Below are 15,944 nucleotides of genomic sequence, written 5' to 3' on the forward strand. Positions count from 1 at the left end.
GAGTTCACCCTTAATATATTTGGGGAAGCAAGTTCTCCCCTCATTACCTGCTCAGATGTGTCATGAGGCTGGTGTCGCATCATAGCTGCTGGTATTACCCAGGTGAGTTCTGCACTTCAGTGGTGAATGTTGCGAGTCTCCTGCTACATACAGTATGTAAAGGTCTTTGAAGTCCTTCATGATGGAAAAACTGCATAAAAGCGTGCAATACTGCCATGCTATACCTTCTTTTTTAAAACAACATTACTAAGATGTTGACCTTTGAATAGAATGTTTCTGCAAATTCAGGCCAGGTTACAGACCACTGCTAAATTTGAGTAGTTCCTTGGTCATGTAGAGAACAGACAAATGTGCTATTAAACAAGAAAGTATGACAATGGAATTAAATGTGTTAAAGTTTCCAATTTTGCTGAGTGGAGCACCCATCAGTCATTGGTGTGAGGAGTTTGTTTCCGTTTCTGTGTAACACGTGATGCGTGCATTTTTTGTTAAAAAACTGGCACCTTAAAAAAAGCAATACAAAAAGGGGGATTGACTATATAAAACGAACCGAAGGCTCAGGTTATAATTAAAACGGAAACATTGTTGGGGTTGTTTGGAAACATCTCTAAACTAAAAAAACAGCTCTATTCCTCACGTCAGGATCCTTGTCTGTTTCACGAGTACTTTTTCCTCCTATAATATTTCAGCAGCCTTTTCATTTAGAAAAACGTCTTCATGTCAGATTGTGCAAAATCTTTGCAATGAATAAATTGTCTTTCTTTGTTGGACAGCTGGTGCTTGATTATTCTGGTGGCTTTAATGACAAGTAGGTGGAACAGCACTGAGCTCCAGTACAGTATGATGTTACAAAGGGCATAAAACTTTTTTTTCTTGATCCCATTGAATAACATATTTCCCCTTTTTAGACGTTACAGGTGTTAAAACTGTGTCGTTGGGATGCTCTTCTGTCATGAACCTCTGTGTTCCAGGCATAACCATTAAGAAGTAACTATTTTTTCCTGTGTGTGGCTGCCTTGTACCGCATTTTTCCCCCAGCAGGTGGAAGCCGTTTATTTCGGTGTATTTGTACGTTGGCAACGTTTACCGTGTCTCTTGCGGGAGTTCTGCCTTTTGTGCAGGTGTTTGATAGAAGCTATTGACTCACAAATCCAAACCACGGCGGTAGTTTTAAAACTTTGCTCTGGATCTAAGCGAGTCGGGTACTGCGCCTACCCTTTCAGTAACATGTCAATAAAAGAGATCAATTCTTTTCTCTCTTTATATGACATTATCTATTGGAGTGACAGAATTACCTTATACACGGTTAAACTATTTGCACAACAGACTATAACATTTAATAAAATATTTAATTTAGTGGGATTTAAGTCATATCTGCGTACATAAAAATGCAGTCTTGGTTTACATACGTGATATAAAATTTTTCTCAGAAAGCACAAAGAGATTTACTGAAGTTATGTGCCTTGAAAAGTTCCTAAACAGCGGGTTTTCCTGTGGCAATTCCTCGCCCATGTGAGAGGTGTGATTTCTATTCTAAGATCTGTAAACAACTAGCGGTTAAAAAGAGCTAACCTAAATTATAACTCGTAGAATTCTGCACCATGAACATGCAATTAGTTGGATAACCTCCATCTTATCGAAGAAAAACCTTATTTTCAATTGCTTTTTATGGGAACTGCATTATTTCTTTCGGAAAAATGCTTTCCTAAATACACTTCGATCGCGTAACCTAATATGTAAGTGTTTCACGAGTAAGCGAAAAGAGCAATTATTCCTTATTCGTCCGCTATTAACAAAATTATTTTAAAAAATATGGTTAATTATTCAAAGGTGAGCTTTTTAACAAACCGTATCCGACTATAATATTCTAAACCTTTGGAAATAATTGTCAAATTAGCAAAATTAGTAAAACATACTACAACACAAGTGAAGGTGTAATTCACCAGTGTCACTGCATGTGAGTACATTATAAATTAGGTGGGTAGCTGCGTCAGCATGCGTAGGCTGCAAAGGAACAAGTAATAGGTTTATTCCATGCTGAAAAAAAGAAGAAAGAGAACACAACGTTTCGGCCGTGGAGCCTTCTTCAGGTGTGAAGAAGGCTCCACGGCCGAAACGTTGTGTTCTCTTTCTTCTTTTTTTCAGCATGGAATAAACCTATTACTTGTTCCTTTACATTATAAATTAGACGGGCTGGAGACGCAACACTAACCTTATAAAACAAAAATATGAACTGTGTACTATGATAGATGTAATATAAAATCTGATTGTTACATATTGCATAATCAAAATAGCTTTTGAAAAGAAATATCGCCTTACTAGTTTAGCTACATCTTTTTTTAACATTTCACCAATGAAAGAAATGTACATTTACAAAAATATAACATTTTAGTTTAAATATTTTATTATTTGAACCGTATTTAAATATATTCTTTCAATTAATGTTTTCGGAATTTGGTTAGATAATGTGATATGTCTTCTGTTGTATATTAAATACAGCAGAAAATGAACAGGTGTGTGCTTTGCGAAACTGATAGCATTTCTTTTCGATTCCTGTGACTGCGAACAGGATTGAAGTGGGAGTTTTGGAGTTAGTGAGCGAGACGATACCTATATGACTTTTGGATCCTATAAAAAATGAAAAATCGTCAATAGGTTCAAAGTGGTGCTCGGAATAACATGCAAAAATATCAGTTCACCGATCTGTTTTTAGTCATTTGGGAACACAATTTAAACTGTTATACAGGAGCATTGTGCATTGCACTAACATGTTGATCCTGGCGGGTCCGATAGAGGGCAGTACGAACACAGTTTTAAGAAAACTTTTGGACTGCATGATCAGTGCAGTGAGGTAACAGAGATTCAGCTCTGATGGAAAAAATAACATTTGCACACCAAATATAAAGAACTGTTCCGTTGTGAAAATTGAATTCACCAAAATTTAACTAAATGGATTTATGTTTATAAATCCATTTGTATAATGATTTGTATAATGATTTATGTTTATTCTGTTAGTACAAAAAACCTGAATAGTTGTTGTCTGAATATTTAAATTCCTGGGAGTCTTGTTGAATGACCCTACTTCTCTGCAAAACTTCGGTCTTCCATCTCAGCAAATCAAACATACAGACCCCCAATGCCATTATAGGAGAGATGATTACTATTGCAAAAGCCAGCAGTGCCAAAGATTCCACAGCAGTTTCTTAATGCAGTGCAGTACTGGAAACAAATCAAGGCACCTTCTTTTTTCTGGGTCCGAAAGCCCTCTGGTGTTTCATATCGGGTACACACATTGACAGAGGCACTTACAGAAGGCACTGGTGACCTTTCTTCGTGTGAGTTTCTCTGCTGAAATAGCTGTGGCCTGGATGTTTGCAATGTCTCTGTCCCCTGGAAGAGTACTGTCCTGCTTGCAAGCTGAGTGATGTGGTACTTCAAACACACCTTCAGTCTGCAGGTGTTCTGCTGCTTCTGATGATGAACCAGCATAAAGTGGACAGATTTTTTCTGGTATCTTCACAAAAACATCTCATTCCATCCTGGGTCTTTTTGACGAAATTATCTGGTGTGCACCATTTACGTCTAAAGGCATCAAACAGTGATCTGGCGTTTTATATATTTGTCATTTTTGTTTTATTTTTAAAAGCGGAAAGTCCTGCTTTTTGTATATTCCGGGTGAGTGACTCTGTAGCAGCAGATCTATGAAAAATGAAGAACAAGAGAACAGGCAAATTAAAATATTGTTTTCAGTATGTTAGCACAGCTACCTGGCTGATTTCAGAATCTGAAATCTGAAACATCAAAATCTAAATGTAAAAAAGGTACATCGCCGCTGCCGCCTCAGGTCGGCCCCCCACCACTGGGGACTCGAAACTGGGCATTACAATATTTACAAAGCAACTTTTAAAATTGAGTTTTCTGATTCCAATAATCAATAACTCATGATTTTATATATAAATGCATATGAGATGTACTTGCATGCACCTGTCCTTACAATATGTCCAGGTAGTGCTGCACATTGGTGGTGGTGGAGGGGAGTTCAAAGCACTTAAGTGGAGTGTCCAGAAAAGCGCTATACAGTATAAGTGTAAGCAATTATTATAATTATTATTAATTATATGTATTTGAAGATAAGTGGCTACCCAATAAACAACATTTCAGAGATTTTTGCCCCATTTTGGTACTTTAGTATTAGAATCAGTAAAAATTCCTTGTCTTGAATAATATTGCTTAAGAGGGCCCATTAATTATTAAATTAAAATACAATTATTATGTCTTTTTGTGCAATGAGTGTAATGACAACTTTCTCCAAGGAATGATTTTTTTCCTTTAGTGAGACCTCTCTAACTCTAAGTCCACTGTATTTCTTATTTCTTCAGTACAAGCTTGTCACCTTGTTCAGAGTTCTTGATTTCTCTTCTAAAGGAGTTTGTAACGGACTTTCGGGAGGGATGACAGCAGCCATTCAGTTCAATTAGACTTGGCTGGCAGTAATTTGCAATCACTCCTGATGCCATTTCCTGTCCCATAACATTATTAACACTGTATGTGATCCCCTTCTCTGCCACCCACATCTTTTTCATCCCACCTCCACCCCATCTCCACCTCCACACCTGCCCTTGGTCACTCCTCACACAGCATGAGGATCCCAGCCTCCTCCTCTGGCTAGGAGGTCAGCCCTAAGCCAAGCAGGTTAAGCCAAATTTTCACTAAACACTCCCATAATCCTTTCAGAACACTTTATTCTTGGGTGTTGTTATTCCTAGTAAATTCTAGTTGCAAATCATTTTTAAAAACCTGTTAAAGGGGAAACATATTCTTGTATCTATCCTGTTTGAAATACACTCGCCTACTTACAGAGCTTCTTACCTTCACTTTCTGTCACTGCCAGGGAGAAGCTGGTGAAGTGTGGTGGCTGTTTTTGAGATGAGCAGCTCTCTGAACAGATGTGACCGCATTATCACTGTCTCAGTCTTTATCACTGCTATGTAGACAAAGCAGGAAAAACAGAACTGCCCACTTTGACATCTTGTCTAAGTACAATTGAACCACTTCCTTCATAACCTCCTTCTCACTCTCACTCCAAACGTGTCATGCAAGCAGTTTCCAAAGACTTACTATTCAAGCTCAAGCTCCCTGAGGCAAATGTTTTTCCCTGAAGAGTTTAACGGAAGTTATAATTTTACTTCAGATTTATAATATGTCCAGCACGTACATATTACAAACAAAAAGACATAAAGCATGCACTGAGTGCTCCTTGGCTGAAAGGTTCAGCAGTCTGCAGTATTGTATTGGGGAGCTGTAGCAAACAATTAACATGAGAGAATAAATTTAAACAGAGACAAAACAAAATCACATCACTACAATTTATTGTTTTCTAATATAGGCCATGTTATATTATGCAAAGGAACAAGTAATAGGTTTATTCCATGCTGAAAAAAAGAAGAAAGAGAACACAACGTTTCGGCCGTGGAGCCTTCTTTCAGCATGGAATAAACCTATTACTTGTTCCTTTGCAGCCTACGCATGCTGACGCAGCTACCCACCTGAACTACATGTTATATTATGTATATTATACAGGAAGCACACACTTCCTGTAACACATATTTGCACAAAACGTTACTGAGGTTCGATCTCAGAGGCTCCCATGCTTGTATCTCATTGTTAGAGTATCACACTGCCCTTGTCATATTCACCCTTCCTGTCCACTCAACGTGCCCAGTCATATACTTGCAAAGTATGTGAAAATCACTGCCTTAAAAGTTCAGTGCATCCACAAAAGCCTACGAGTATGACACCTGATAAAAAATGAATAACAAAGAAAATCTGATCTTTCATTATCTTGAAGAAAATAGAAAAAAATGCTTAATGACGTTTATGACAACTAATGCTATTCACCTTATCACATAGGGTAAAACAAGGAACTATCAATTAGCTCCTCTGCGACTCACTCACTGAATCATTTTTCTAATGAGTTGCAGAAATGTGCAGGAGATTTAGCACCAACTGGAGTACTGGAACATCCCTGACTGCAAACCTCTAGGTGCTTAGGACATTGCAGGGATCACAGTTTTTCAAAAGCAGCCAAGATAGCCCAAATCCCAGGCATCCCATACTATCTGATTGCACCAAGCCTGTTTAATGCCAGAAGTCACGGTCGGCTAGTGACACCAGGATCACAGTATGCTCATGTTACAGGAATTCAGTTGGCTAGTGACACAGGGGTCACAGTCAGCTGCAGGACTCCCAGCAACTGAATCACAGCCCTCATGGTCCAAGTCTCTTGGACCAAGTGCCTTTACTTGACTGCGCCATCTCAATCTGCATTCATATTCGTTTAGTTAATTAGGTATCAATATACCTAATCACTGTGGCTTACTGCAGTGTGATAATATTTCTGCTAATAATGGAGTCATTCATTCCACATCTTTTAGAACGTTGCATTCAATTTTGGTAATAAGACGGATTACCAAACTAATACCTGGTCTTAGGAGAATGTCATACTCAGACAAATAAAGGAAACTGAACAGATACTCAGACAAATAAAAGAAACTTTTTAGCTTGAAGTGTAGACAACTTTGAGGGTGTTTCATTCACGTATTAAAAATTTTAAGGGACACTGAGGAAGGCAGCTCAAGGGGATGCTTTAAAATCAGTACCAATACAGGTCCCAAGAAACATTAAGTATAGAAAGCAGAAGCAAGCATGGTGGCCCCAATGGCTATGTCCCAGTTGTTACCTTTCGTGTCTCCTTATGAAAACCATGACATTCTAAATAATTTAAAAAGACCAAAACAAATACCAAAAATGAAATTATTCTGTGATGTCAATCTAAAGAAAATGCACTTTGTATACTCCACCATCAGTAAATGTTCCTTCACCTTATTTACTATAACACTATATAGTAGTTTAGATAGATGATACTTTATTGATCCCGTGAGGGAAATCGCAGTGCAACAGCAGCTTAACACAGTCAACACAGCACAGTGTAATGAAATGATACAATAATACAACAATACAATACATACAATACAATCAGTTCAGTCAGTGAGAAGTGCATTAAGAAGAGTTACTCACAGTCCAGAATATACAAAGAACAAACCAGAAAGTACACAAAAAGTTGTATTGCACATTATAAATATATAGTTTAGGTACTAACTCTAGGTTGGTAAGCATTTTCAGGAGCATATCATGAGAGATGATCCATTGAACAATTAAACAAATTCTGTTCTTTCACTAACTGTATTTCTTGGATGCACAGATATTGGAAGAAATGTCTCAGCAGAAACATATCGGGAATGTAGCTACACAGTGCCAGATTCTTTTTTAAAAAAAACACTTTTTTATTTTCTTACCAGTAACTTAAGGTATCTTTGTTATTCCAGGAAACATTTGAATATAAATCTAAGAATTTTACTATTTATAGTCCTGCCACAAAGAATGCTGTGACGCAGACATGTCCTTGAGTGATGTTGTTTTTGAACAAAGCCTGCTGTTGTGCTGCATGTGGGAAATCAAATACGCTGTAACATTAAACGAGTCTGTTCAGATTATTGAAAGACTAAATATAGAAAGCAGAGTGTTAGACATTTGACAAGTAGAACAAATTCACAACCCTGTCAGACTTGAGTAAAAGAGCAGGCTGCTTGTGTTACTGTGGTGAGATTATTTTAGAATCAGAAATCCTCTCTTGCAGCTGTGAATGTGAACAGAGCTCCTTGTTGCGTTATCTGTCTGTACATTGTTATAAGGGAGTGTTTTAAAAAAACTGAATCGGGTGGGAAATTTCTGCCGAAATACGATAAGCTTTCTTAATAAAACGTGCTCCATATAGGCCTGTAGTTTTTCCATACAGCACTTAGAGCTACATGGCCACTTTATTAACAAGAAAGTAATATAATTCCTTTTATTGTTTCACATTTATTATTGTATATCATTTTACAATTTTGCGTTCTGTGGTAAATTATATATCAACATTCAAAGGAGTCTGTTTTGGGAAACACAAGCCTGGGCAGGTTTTGAAATACCATAGACTTGCTTTTTTAATAAAGAACAAAAGCTGCTGCATTTCCCTTTTTAGTATGCTAAGTATTGAATTGTTGAAACTGAAAAATAAACCCTTTCAATTTTTCAAGCCATAGGTAAAAAGTGGTAGTGACTGAACACAAAAGTGTACTCCTAAAACTGTGAGTAGTTTGGTTGTGCTACAGTACATTCAAAGTTTCTACAAAACCACTTCACTTGAGGCAACAACATCCAAGGACTGAATGCTTTGTGAATGCTTGGAATATGTGGTGAGAAAAGGTTGGATCAACGTACTTGGTTAATGGGTAAAGGGATCAAGCCACATTCAGACTGAGTGAACCGAGGGGGAGCTGCAATGTGGAGATGGGGCAGGTGAGGGAAGCTTGAGACAGATGCAAAGGGAGCAGTGTGAGTTCAGTTTTTGTAGTTTGGTGGTGATAGTAATTAGTTGCAGTTGTGTGAAATTGACTTATTGTTGTTATCTCTCCTGAACTTCAGTTAATATCTTCCATTAAAAGGCTGTAAAGAGAATAAAAAGAAAAAATAATTTATTCTCTTGTGTGACATAAGTTAGCCTAGACAAACAGTAAGGAAACCAGGGGAATCAAGGACATTGGAAGATTCATGTAGAAATTAAGTCTGATACAATTGAGCATGTCCCATAAATACATGAGAGGGTTACCAATACATATGTCAGCTTTCCCAAAATATCTATTTTTACTATGTGATGGTGCAACCTTCCTTTAGTCACATATCAATGAACAACAGATGAGAATGTTCACTAAATGAAGTACACGTATTCACTCTTATTCATAAAAATCATTTATGACAAACAATTCTAAATTAATAACTTTCTTTCCAGAACGTTGTGGTAACACTGATTTTTTCTGTACTATAAGATATACTTTACATGCTTTATATAATGGCAATTATATACATATTTCATTGCTTACTGTACATTTGTTTTAATATCCCATATCTCTTTTGCAAAGTTTTATAAACTACTGTACATGGAATGGCAAAGTGGTTTACGTATGGGTAAAAGATGTATAACAAAATAGTCTACAATGAATTTAACATTCTTTTTATATACGGAGAGGCATTAAAACTCAACAAATGCTGCTGATTGATATTTTCTACCATATATCTGCACTTTTTGTAATCAGTTGTTTATATGAGACATCTCCCTGACTATAGACGCTATCATCAATATGCTCACTTGCATTGGTCATCAGACATGTTGTAGGCACCAGGGATCCCTAGTGCCTGGCACAAGAGTTAGCGCCAACTGGAGAAGTGGTGTGTGTCTTGCTGATGGCACTGCAATGTTTGCCAGAAAGTTGAAAGAGCCATAGCTAGCTCGTCACAGATCACAGATGGCTGGTGATGTGACCCATCACCCAAGTCTGTGGAGATGAAGAGTAGATCCCAGAGCTCAGCGTGTTCTCCCAATGAGTGCCTCTGCTGGTTGAGCTACTGGGAATGCCCCTGGATGATGCATTTCTGAAACATATATAAAAATATATATGCTGTATACACCTCAGTCATTCAAGTCTTCAGACTACTGGTCCCTATAGTTCCAGATGTGAGAGGTGTGAATAAAAGTCACAAGTCACAAAACCAGTCAACAGCACAATGTTCCCATAAACTGTTGATGACTTTTTGCAAGGGGATTCTTAGGTGGTTAGCCAGTATTCTGACTGTTGCACCTGCTATCTAAAGGCAATAGTTCTGTCTGTCTTGTGCCAGTGTTGTTAGCCAGTTATGGATGTACTGACTCTACCCTATCACTGAAGCTATGACTGGAGTTTGAAACAGTATGTTGCATGTCAAGCACTTGGATTACAGTCTGGCAGGATGGTGATTTGCAGAGATGGGGCCCTGGCTTAAATTCTCGAACTGTGATGCTGAGTAGAGTGTGCATGTCCTCCCCATGTTTGTGTGGGTTTCCTCCAAACCCCCCAAATCCATATTTTTTTAAGAAAATAAACTTTAATACAGCAATGTATATAACTCTTTCAAATAATACAATTCTAACAACACAATTCTAAACAATACCATTTTCACAATCCAAAAATTAAAAAAGTCTCAAAAAGGTGATTGTCCATTATCAATTGTTTTCACAAGTGGATGTTAAGGCTAATATTCCAAGCCTTGCTGTACCTCTTGCTGTAGTCCTTTTCATGTCTTCAAAAAGCTGTCCTGGCTCTGAAACTGCGATAGTCCAGATCTCCACAGACGCACAAAGAAACAGGTTTTTCTTCTTCAGGCCCACAGTCCTTTCCAGTGCTCCTTTGCCGTGGAGAAAACCCCCGGGTTACATTGCACTTTATTCTTCCTCTGAGGTTCACAAGCATCTTCTCTTGCAGTTCTCTCTTTCAACACTCTGTGTTGTGCTGGATGAGGGTGTTCCTCATGTTCCACAGTCCTTGTTTTGTGAGGGACACCAGCAGCCACAGCAGGTACTGCGTCACTTTGTCCAATCCGGTCTGTGCCAGCCCCAGCAGGATACACTGGTAGCTTAGCATCGTTCCTCCTCACATCGCTGTTGGCAAAGGAGCAGCTCCAGAACAGTGTCCTGAGTCTCCTTGACAGAACAAATGTCCTGGGTGCATTGTGGGTTCTTGGAGAGCAAGTGGAGAGCAAGTGCCTGTAAAGGACCTCTCTGGTCACCAGCTTCTGGTACACAGCCATTGAGCTGAGGTCTTTCAGTTTGTTGTCTGGTACTTTGGATTCAGTCCTTGCCCAGTTTTCCTTTGGGGTTGTCAACCTGTCCCAGGCAACCACTTGCCCTCTCACCTCCTTGTACAGGGCTTGTGGTTGGTGCAGAACTCTGGCTGTCTCATGGCCTTGTACCTCTGGCTCTACTTCACAGCATGGTTGTAGGTTCCTGGTCGCGTTTCCGCTTTCAGTTTACTGTTTGATTACTGGATCAGGTGCCTCATCGGAGGGGAGAACCACAGACTGACAAAGTACTGGTACTAATAAGCGACCAGGTCCCATAATGCCCAACAGAGGTTCTAGAAAAAGATGCAGTTAAGTTTCAGGGGAAAATGCGGCATGTCCATCCCTCCTTCCTCAACTGCCTGGTACATCCAGTTTCTTGTGTTGTACTTGTAACTGCTCCCCCTTGAAGGCCATTTCTTGCAGCACTCGTCTCACCTGGCTTAAGTTTACTTGGTCGGCAGCTGGTATACTACAGTCAAGAAAGCTTAAGCTGGCTGGATGTCTGCGTTCAACACCATCACTTTCCCTGTGAGGGTCAGCGACCGTGTTTTCTGCAGACCCAGCTTTGTGTTCAGCTTGACAATCCTCTCTGTCCAGTTTATGGTCTCGCTGTCCTGGCTCTGGGTGGAAACCCCCAGTATCTTAAGGGGCTCCTTCCTTCCCCTTGAGACCTTTCTGTGCCATGTTCCTGTCCCTTCAGGTCCGAAGAACTTGACCTCACTCTTTTGGTGCTTTGGTTTTGAATCTGATGCCCTGAACTACTGTTCCATAACCTGCAGTGCTCTCTGTGACCCCCTGTCTGGGCTCCGGAATAGCGTTGTGTCGTCTGTGTACTGGGATATCTTGAGGACTTCCCATGCTCCCAGTATCACGAGGCCTTCAATGATGGTGTCCTGTCTCCCTGCCTCTTCCAATAATTTTGTAGAGAGAACATAGAGAAGAGGTGAAAGAGGACACCCTTGTCTTACTCTTTCCATTGACGTTGACCCTGCCGTTCACTTCAGTGTACAATGTCTTTATCCAGCTGTTGAAACTTTCTATGAATCCAAAGTGTTACAGGACTCTGAACAGATAGCTGTGGTTTACTCTGTCGAAGCCTTTTTCCTGGTCAAGGCTCACTCATCATAGGCATGTTTTGGTCCTCGGCCAGTGATTTGGAGGTTCCAGCAAATGGATCGCGGGCCTCAACCGAATGCTGGCAAGTTAGCATTAGCCACCACCAACACACAGTTGTGGTTGGAATTCCACACTAGGGACACAGCTGCAGACTCCAGGGAGCAGGTCACGTGCACAAAGAGGTAATCCAAGTGACTGCACACTCTCTTAGAATTTCTTCAAGCTGTCATTTGGGCAGCACCGCTGAAAGCTGTCTCTAGGTTGGGGTTGAAATCACTGCTGCCTGTGCCACCTGGCTGTTTGTCATGCAGTAGCTGACCAGGTCTACAAACATTTCCTACATTCTGAGGACTCAGTTGGAGCATAGACATTAATCGCTCTCAACTTTTGCTCTCTCCAATCGATCCACAACAAGGATCCGGCCCTGCGCTATAGAGAAGGTGGTGATCAGTTTCATGTGCCAATGTCTCAGGAGGATTCCAACACCAGAAGATTGTACTCCTCCTACACTCCAGCATGACTCTCTACAGTCTTTCAAGAATGTCAACTTGTCGCTTTCATCCCCAAGGTGGACTTCCTGTAAGAAACATATTGAGAATGGCAGGGAGGACAAGTAGTGAAAGACTGCCTTTCTTTTCACTTGGTCTCCTAGCCCCCTGCCATTAATAGACATGAATGCAAATTTCACTGGCATGATGGATTTTTAAGTTAAGCCAGGTCTGCTTATACCTTACCTGGACAGCAGTTATACATTAAACACTTGGTCTTGCCTTAAATGTAACTCCTGTCATTTGGAGACAGGAGTGGGGGGACACCGGGCTCTCTCCTGGTCTTGCTGGGGAGTAGAAAAGAAGATCCCTGGCCAGGCTTGTTCCTTCCTCCATTTAATAATGGAATAAGGCTCCACAAGGCTCCACAGGCGAAACATTGTATTTTGTTTTTTCTCTTTTCAGCATGGAATAAACCTATTACTTGTTCCTTTGCAGCCTATGCAGCTACCCACCTGAACTACTACAGTACTGTATATATACACAGAAGTAATATATACAATGTGTTTATATTTTGTTTCCATCTGCTTTTCCTGCTTCACCTCTCTCTCTAGTTCCTGCCCCTCTCCCTATCTTCTTTACATCTGAGGAGGATTGCACTGCCAAGTCACTCTGTATTTTACATTTAGGTTTTGTCAGCAAGAAATAAACCTCTGCTTTTTTCCTCTGCAGCCCACACAGCTTCCTGCTAGTACATTGTATGTAATACTGATCCGCGAATGACAACTTTTTCGATAAATTTGTCTGGAATTTGGGCTCTTTAAAAAGGGTAGTTATTTTCAGGTTTGATTAAGACTTAAAAAACAGCACAGGAATACTATGCTTGGTCATGAGCAAGAGCAAGGGAATATGAAAAGAAGAAATAAAATAAATATGTTTTATTATAATGTTGAGTGCAAAAGGCAAGGTGCAAGACAAAATGGCAAGGGTGGTTAACATCTCAGGCTGAGCTCAAATGTCATACTTTGGTATGGAATTCAATGTGTTCTTTGACTCCAGGGGCATAATGTAAGGCTCCTTCTTTTTAAAGGAATCGGACTCAGTTTGATGGCAATATATTCTCTGTCCTTTCTCATTTCTCTTTCACATTTGTTCTTAAAACAGTAGCAAATGGCTCAAAGATCTACAATACACGAAAATCTATATTACCAGAGGGAGGCAGCTCAGACTGACAAGCAAAAGTGGTAAGAAATTCCCTGTGTTCTCTGTTGCAGATTGATTCAATCATCAATTTTACAGCAGGTTCAACTTACTTACTCTCAAGAGATCAAACAATAGACACCTAATCTGTGCTCTGCTTCTCGATAAGTATGGTAGAAAAAAAGCACCGAAGCTGGAGCTGGCCAGGTGAGTACACGAGGTATAAAGTGGTTTGCCTCTAAAGCTTGAAAAGGTTAATGGCTATAAGCAAAAAGGAAGAAACCAGACTGGATAGCAGTTAAAACACAACTGACGTAGGAAAATGTGCTGTAGGTCTTTAATAATGTTTAGGGACCTTAAACGCTTCACGGTAATGTCCTACTTAAACAAAATATAACACACTAGTCTACAAAACAGACATATCAGCTCAAGTATTCTTTTTACAACAATGTTCAATTGAAATTTTTCCCCATGTCTTGCCTACAGTCAAAATGATTTGCTTGGTATTATTTACTGCAAATCAAGCATATATATATATTATAAAGCATGCAGGATTTAGAACCCATTCTATCAAAATGCGATGAATGGAGGTGATCAGGTTATCAGATCCAAATCAAGGTCGAGTTTAATGGAATTCACCAAGCATAATACTAAAGAGCAATGGTTTTACACATGTGAAAACACATAATGCGTGAAAGGGCTGTTCATTAAAGTTGTAGAACACATCCTCGAAGTCCAAAGCAATCCATTAGTCCACTGAACGTTTTTCTGAGAACTGTAGAGTTGCATCTGAGGACTGGAAGCACAAGGTTTGAATAAAGAGGACCTGTGACACATTCTGGGGTTCACTGATCTTAATCATCCACCTGAAATGACATATTTGTTAACATCATTTGGACTTCTCATAGTCGGAAGAATACTTAATGAACAAAACCTTCTACAGATCTTTTCCCCATCTTTTGTGAGCTGTAAACCTCCCTTGAAAGGATCTAGCTCATTGAAACTAACACATTTTTCATACAGTCAGTTACTGTATACCAAGTCACCTGAAAACACTCCTAACAAGCAAGCTGCCTACTTCAATGGTAGCTGCATGGGCCATCAGGAGTAGCAGACAGCTGGCTTTAAAAATTCCAGAATGTGTAGTGTTAGATCATTCCAGTCAAGAAGGCTCTTAAGAAATCTGTTTTTACACAAGGTGTAGCGGTTTGCATACTTCCAGTAGCATCATACACTGCCTATTGCCAACCACAAGAGGTCAGTAGATAAATACAAACATGTGCACCAACACAGTATCTCTTCTGCATTACCAGGCAGCCAGTGCTGTTCCATCCTATATCTGTTGCTTTTTTTTTGTCAGCCAGCCTGCCTCCCAAAAAGCTCAAAGTCAAAACCATCAAAACAGACATGCTGTCATGGTCACAGCCACCCACCCACGCAACAACTTGTTTCGGCTTTAAGTGATGCCTGCTGTCTTGGCAGAACAAACCAGGAGAAACACATAGTGAAATCCCCAGAAGAGCTTCATGCAGTGTTTGGGAAGGCTTTCTGTTTCAGCAGGCGCACGAGCAATACCACCCTGTGGCATTAAATCCCTGCCGCACTTGTGACAAGCAGATTATACTAAAATACAAAAAGCCTCTCATTGATGGCTGTAGTAATTCAAGGAAACTGCCTATATTGATCTTTGCATTTGCAGTAATAGTTATTAGCTGCCGATAAGATTTGTAGGGCAGAGCAAGTCAATTACCGTTCGTTGAATAAGAGGAAGATACTTATGGGATTAAGGATGTTGCTTTGTGCTACAATGAAATGCACTGTATGCCTTTCAAAACAGATTTAAATATGTTAACTATCATGAATATGCTACAAAACCACGAATGTCAGCCTAGAAATACTTGAAATTTGACTGGTTGTGTTGTGTTTGATCGAGATCAGACTTAAAATTAAATTTGTAACGTGCAAAAATCCAAAAGAGTTCAGGATTCCTCCCACACATTAATCATGTATCTCTCAGTAAATCCACTTGACCTTTCTTCAGTCCCTTTTGTAAGGAACTACAGACTCTTTACTAGGACACACTTTTTGTATGCTGTCAAATAATCTCAGAACAGCAGTAAAAACAAACTCAGGATACTGTGGGCAGAACTGAAAGCCGTAGGTTCCAAAAAATGTGATTCTTGAGTATGAAACAATTTCCTTGTACAACTTCTGCAGAAGGGCAGCCAAAAATATCTTGAGGAGCTTCTTGATGTATATGGAATGTATAACTAGAGAGTCATGAGCACCTCACAATAATTGTTGTGCTTGACTTATACACGTAGGATAACTTGTAAATGTAAATTGTATGATTGTATCCAGAATGGCACATGTTTGTGATGTAAGTGC

This window comes from Atractosteus spatula, chromosome 14 (assembly GCF_055471065.1).
Source record: "Atractosteus spatula isolate fAtrSpa1 chromosome 14, fAtrSpa1.hap1, whole genome shotgun sequence".
In the NCBI taxonomy this organism is placed as follows: domain Eukaryota; kingdom Metazoa; phylum Chordata; class Actinopteri; order Semionotiformes; family Lepisosteidae; genus Atractosteus; species Atractosteus spatula.